We start from the raw sequence: 6,573 nt of genomic DNA, 5'->3' as shown, positions 1-6,573 counted from the left end.
AAGAAATTGGGCAGCAAAAACAGCCAATAGCTGGAGAAATAATGTCTTCAGTTAGCCCACCATGGACTGCGGTGGACCTCCTCGTGGCTCTTGTGATGGATCATTAATATTCCTTGACACTTCTTTCCTGTGTGGGTGGAGTTTGAACAGTTCAGTGAGACTATAGAGGGTTTTGAGTCTAACCTTTCCCCTCAAGGTTGTCTGTTTTAAAAATGGCTTTAAAAGATCTAACTGAATTGTTTTCATTTTCATTATTAGCATAGTATAGTTATCAATCAACAGCTTCAAGCAGAGGAAGACTGTGTCTCAGGTCTCTTAGTTATTAAACTTTGAACTGCTCTTTCTTGAAGCTAAAAAAAAGATTCTTGGAGTTAAGATCTCCACATCTGCTAACAGGATGTCTGCTGTTTAAAAGGATTACAGAGCATGTGAAATCTGACTGTCCTTAAATTCGAATTAGATCAAATTTATGGAATGTTGCTTCTAATGATTTAAAGTACTGTGGCATCACTATCCTGATGAAAAAGCAGGGTTTTTCAGAAGATTGGGAGCTCTTTCCCAAGGCACTGATATAAATCAGTATCAAGACTTGGAGCCAGGCTGAGCCTAGTAGACAGGATGCAGCCTTCTATCTGCATATGTACTTTGTTTTAGAACAGGGCTGTTCCTGAAAACTGCTGGGGAAACCAGTCAGTTTCATGGAGAAATAACTATAACAACATCCTATAAAGAAGTTAGTCCATTTGGTATATGACTAGCTCTCCCTCAACCTCTTTATCTGATTAGGTGATTTCAGCTTTTCTTATCTTGCATTTTTTGAGTTATACTGTGGTGGTGGTGGGGGGGGTGTTTTAATATATAGTTCTAGTCAGCTTATTCAAAACAGTATTACATGATACCAACATGGGGGTGCCATTCATTCCAGGCTTGGCAAGAATTGAACAAAAGGAAAGATGATGCTCTCCTGCTGGCGATAAAGGTGTAGGCTATCTAGGTGAAATGTCAGTGGGTTGGGGAGATTTAAATTGCAGAACTCTAAATCTTGTGGGTTTCTGCAGTAAAAATTTGCTCGCCTCACCATCATGAAACTCTGTTACTTTCACAGAAAGATCCTGTAAGGTGGTCAGATGGACCATGTAAGAGGTTGTGATGGCTTCAAGACATTTCTTATTTTACCAGTTTTATATTTGCCGAACAGGCTGGTGGGGTTTGGGGTGTTTTGTTTTTGGTACTAGTACAAAACTAAAAGCAAAAATGGATTATTAGGTCTTTTTCAAGACCTCGACTCAGATTTGTACTTTACTGTATGAAAGGAACATGAATATCAAACCTGTTGATACAGAAATAAGACTGTATAGAGAAATAAGTCTGTGTTGTGTACAGTGATATTTTATGTTTACCCAATGCCTGTGCTAATCTTTGTGCTCTGCTTTGAATTCTATGTATGTTTACATAGGACATTTTTTTAAATAAAAAGAACGGGCGTCTAAAAACCTAAGGTTATAGAAAGGAGATATTTTCTTAATTCTTACCATCTGACTAGGTGATGTGTTCTAGACTTTTGGTGTTTAAATAAAACTTTTTAAGAATAAGAACAGCTTTTGCTTGGAGTACCCCGCATCCAGAAAATTGGCTGCTTCTCTGCATTGTATATACATACATAGTGTTCATTATTAGATTGTAAGCTCCTCATGGGCAGGAACTGTCTGCTTCATCTTGGGCGTTCCTGCAGCACCTAATATAAAGTGCCTTGCACGGAGTAGGTGCTCCTGATTTGTAGAATGAGTAACTTCCTGCCAGCTTTAAGATGGAAGCACGGTTCCCTTTTTCCAGTGCGCTCGAAACCACAAAGACTTAAGGACCCAAGGAAGGCCAGAGTCCTTCTTGGGTTTGAACAGATATCCCAGGCTGAACCAGACCATGCTGTATCCTTAGCACTATTTAGCCTTCTTTTTCTGAAGATCACCCACCAGTGTTCTGAGCTTTTATTTCATAGTAGGGCAAAGGTTGCTGGGGCAAGTTTGAAATGGAGAAGATTATAGAAAAAATGAAATGGAGATTTTGGAGGGTATGTGTGTGTGTCAGTACACAGCCCTGTGGGGCAGTCTTACTTCAGTTACCACTAAAGAGGAAGGTAACAGGTACTCGGCTGCTTTGCCACTTAGCTGGTTGGCCAGTTTTCAAGTTAATGAAAGATCATTGGCTTTTAGCTTTTCCCCACTTTGGATGCCCTTCAATTACTCATATGATTCTAGTGTTCAGAGTCTAATCAAGTTGCTGTGAATACCCAGTGCCGGTTCTGTAAATGTGGAGTAACCTCGAATATGTTGTGTTTTGTATGCAGAGCCACTAGTATTCTCTTGGCCACTTTTTTATTCAAAATAAATAAATAACAGAATTATTTGTATATTGTTTGCATATCTTATCAGGTTCGCATGGTTTGTAGCAAAGTTTAGAAACCTCCTCAGGCCTGATGCCAGCAGCAGCGGAGGTAAGTAACGCCCCAGCGTGAGCAGCAGGAGCGGAAAGAGGTACATACGTTAGAGAAATGGCCAGTAATGACTCCGCCAGGATGAGTTCGGTGCGCCTTGGGTTTACTCCAGAACAAGGTACGAGGAATGTAAGGGGAAATAATGGGTAGAGCGTCAGTAGTGTGCTAAGCCACGTGTGCTCACCAGTGTCCAGCGAGTTCCTAAAAGAAGTAGGGTTTGTGGGGTTTGCACAGTGATGTGCCTGTAACCTGGCCCTGTGGAGAGCAGCCAGGAGAGCGGGACACAGACCAGGATAAGAAACTGGTTACAGGGAGCGGTAGGTAGTAAGACTCCAAAAGGACTTCCCGACGGCGACGGGCACAGTGGGAAGGCTGCAGGTGCACAGGAAGGAAGGAGCACGCGGAAAAAATGCCCTTGAAAAATGAAAACAAGACATTTTCAGGCAAAAGTGGGAAATAACGCATCCAGCAGACCAGCGCTAAAGGAAATTCTAAAGGGTGGGTGGGGAGCAGAGGTCGGCCATGGAGGACACACCGAGGGCCCGGAGGCTCCAGAATGAAGCAGGACCAGAGCCGGGAGGCACTCCCTTCCCTAAATGCTCACCTGCTGTAGGAACAGGAAAGCTAATCCATGTGAGACTCCAAAGTTTTCTCTAGAGTCACCCGTTGAAGAATAATAAAAAGGTTAATTATAGATTATAGATTAAGCTAATAAAGGGAGGGGATTGGACCATATTTTAAATAAGCCACAAGGCAAGAAAGGAGAGAATATAAACTAGGCGGGGAAAATGAAAAGCAAATAAGGTAATGGGTTTACACCCAACACAGATTACGCGGACTGTAAGTGAACAAGTGATCCAAATCAAGGACTGTGAAGACTGATACAAACCCGTTGCTGATAAGTGATAAACATAAAATACTTAAGATCTTATATATATGAAATCCAGAAAGTTTTAAAGAATGGAGAAGCTAGCTGATTGATGTCCCATTCACATCCCTAGGCGTCATGCCACCCGGGCAAAGAGCTCCCTTCTACACATGTGAGCAACCCGACATACAAAGTTCTGTGTTTTCTTTTGTTTATTTATTCATGAGAGAGAGAGGCAGAAACACAGGCAGAGGGAGAAGCAGGCTCCGTGCAGGAAGCCCGATGTGGGACTTGATCCCAGGACTCCAGGATCACGCCCTGAGCCGAAGGCAGGTACTAAACCACTGAGCCATGGGGATCCCTGTGTTTTATTTTTTTTAAAGATTTTATTTATTCATGAGAGACCTAGGCAGAGGGAGAAGTAGGCTCCCTGTGGGGAGCCTAATGCAGGATTCATCCCAGGACTCAAGGATCACCGCCTGAGCTAAAGGCAGACACTCAACCGCTGAGCCACCCAAGTGTCTCAAGTTCTGTGTTTTAGGCACCCAATTATCTTAGCTCTGGCAGCCATGACAAAAGACCACAGGGTAATGGGAGGAGTAGAAACATCAGAGCTTTAGTAGAGTTCTGGAGGCTGGGAAGCACGAGATCAAGATGCCCTCTTCATCTGGGTCCCTTACTCTGGGCTCAGGGGTGGCCACAGGTGTTGCGCTTGCTTTGTGGGTGAGCCACCCACTCCTGTCTTGAGGGTCCCACCTTCATAACTCCTCTAGATCACCTCCCGAAGGCTACCTTCAGGTACCATCATCACATTGGGGTTTGTCCTACACATCCGGGCTCCCCTGCTGATGCTCCCTCCTCAAGGATTTACCGTGGTGACACATTTTCTCATCTTTTGTTTGCCAGATCAGTGTTCTCTCTCTCTCTCTCTCTCTTTTTTTTTTTTTTTAATGTGGCTATATGCATTTTTCCCCCACTCATTTTTGGAGAATATTTTCACAGGGTATAGTGGAAAAAAAAATTCTATTTCTCCCAACCCCGCCCAGCACATTTATATTCTAGTTCCACTGTTTCCTGGCCTCCATTGCTTTATTTTATCCCCTATATGTAATGTCCCTAGCCCGTCACCGTGGCCACTTCCTGGCCACCAACACAGCTGAGGCATCTCTGCCAAACAGCAGATTGTGTCTTTCTCAAGGTTCTCTCTCCAGTCACGTGAGTTGCTATGTGAGCTGATCTCAAATGTAGTCCATTCTGACCACGAACATGTAACACAAACCACAGAGGCCACAAACCGTGTGTGGCTAGGATTTATGTGACCACAATGACACTGGTAGCACAGGCCTCACCACAGAAGGCCCCCTGGCGCCCAGCCTCAGCCAGGGACCCCCACATCCACCCCACGGATGACTTTACTGTTGCTGGCTTCTATTATTGATGGGTGGATCTAGAGGGCATCATGCTAAGCAAAGTAAATCAGAAAAAGACAAACACCATATGATCTCACTCGTAGGTGGAATTTCAGACACAGAACAAATGAGCAAAGGGAAAATGAGAGAGGGAAAGGCAAACCTAGAAACAGACTTAACCATGGAAAACACCCTGCTGGTGACCAGAGAGGTGGTGGGAGGGGGCTGGGGAAGCCGGTGATGCGGATCCAGGAGCCACACCTGTCCTGACCAGCATCGGGGTGAGGCATGGAAGTGCTGCGTCACCACGTACAGCTGAAACGCACCACTGTGCGTTCACTGGAGTTTAAAACTTAAAACCAGTTGATGGAGCCTTGTGTTCCCAGTTTAGGGCTAAGACGAACGGGCCCACCACCCTGCCCGCACCAGTCTTTCTGTGCAGTTGTCCTGGGGACAGTGGAGAGGAACTGCTGCTGGTTCCTGGGGCAGGAGGTGTCACAGCTCTATATGTCTCCAGACTGGTGTTCCCTCCCACTACCAGTATCTGGTACCTTCCAGAGAGTTCCCTCAAGGCTTGTTTTTTTTTTTTTTTTTTTTAAAGATTTTATTTATTCATGAGAGACACAGAGAGGCAGAGACACAGGCAGAGGGAGAAGCAGGCTCCCCACGGGGAGCCCGATGTGGGACCTGATCCCAGGACCCCGGGATCACCACCTGAGCCAAAGGCAGACACTCAACCACTAAGCCACCCAGGTGTTCCATCAAGGCTTGTTTCAGAAGCTAGTGGCGCGCATGCAGGTGAGCAGGCCTCCCAGACTTGATGGCATTTCCCTGATTAATGATGACATCAACATTTTCCACATGTTAATTGACTATTCCTGTTCCTGTTAACTGCCTGCTCCTGGGGCGCCTGGGGGGCTCAGTGGTTGGACATCTGCCTTAGGCTCAGGTCATGTTCCTGGGGTCCTGGGATCGAGCCCTACATGGGGGGAGCCTGCTTCTGCTTCTCCCTCCATCTCTCTGCTCATGCTCTCTCTCAAATAAATACATAAAAGTTTAATAAATAGGGATGCCCAGGTGGCTCAGCAGTTAAGTGTCTGCCTTCAATTAAGGGCGTGATCCTGGAGACCCAGGATTGAGTCCTGCATCGGGCTCCCTGCAGGGAGCCTGCTTCTCCCTCTGCCTGTGTCTCTGCCTCTCTCTCTGTATCTCTCATGAATAAATAAATAATCTTTTAAAAAGTTTAATAAATAAAAGGTTCTGGAGATCTGCTGTAGACATTGTGCCTATACTCACCTCTACTGCATCGTACACTGAAAAATTTGTTAAGAGGATAGATCTCATGCTTAGTGTTCTTACTATTATTTTTTTTAAAGATTTATTTATTATTTATGAGAGAGAGAGAGGCAGAGACACAGCAGGAGGGAGAAACAGGCTCCATGCTGGGAGCCCAATGGGGGACTCAATCCCGGGACTCTAGAATCGCACCCTGGGCCAAAGGCAGGCCCCAAACCGCTAAGCCACCCAGGGGTCCCCTACTACTATTTTTTTAAAATGGTGGCGTTCATACCCACCTATCCATCTGCCCACCCACCCACCTGTCCATCCGTCCATCCATCCATTCACCCCAAACTTCTGACCCTACTTATCTCTAGTGAATGGCAATTAAGGGTTTTATTGTGGCAAGGAGAGGAGTTCCACGTTCTCTGTGATGTGCTTCTGTTGTGTTGTGCGGGTATAAGTAACATTGCAAAAGAAAAATATATATAATACTACAATGATCTATTTTTTAAATTTTTTTAAAG

This window comes from Vulpes vulpes, chromosome 2 (genome assembly GCF_048418805.1).
Source record: "Vulpes vulpes isolate BD-2025 chromosome 2, VulVul3, whole genome shotgun sequence".
In the NCBI taxonomy this organism is placed as follows: domain Eukaryota; kingdom Metazoa; phylum Chordata; class Mammalia; order Carnivora; family Canidae; genus Vulpes; species Vulpes vulpes.
The sequence above is the reverse complement of the archived record's forward strand: the minus strand, read 5'-3'. Positions refer to the sequence as shown.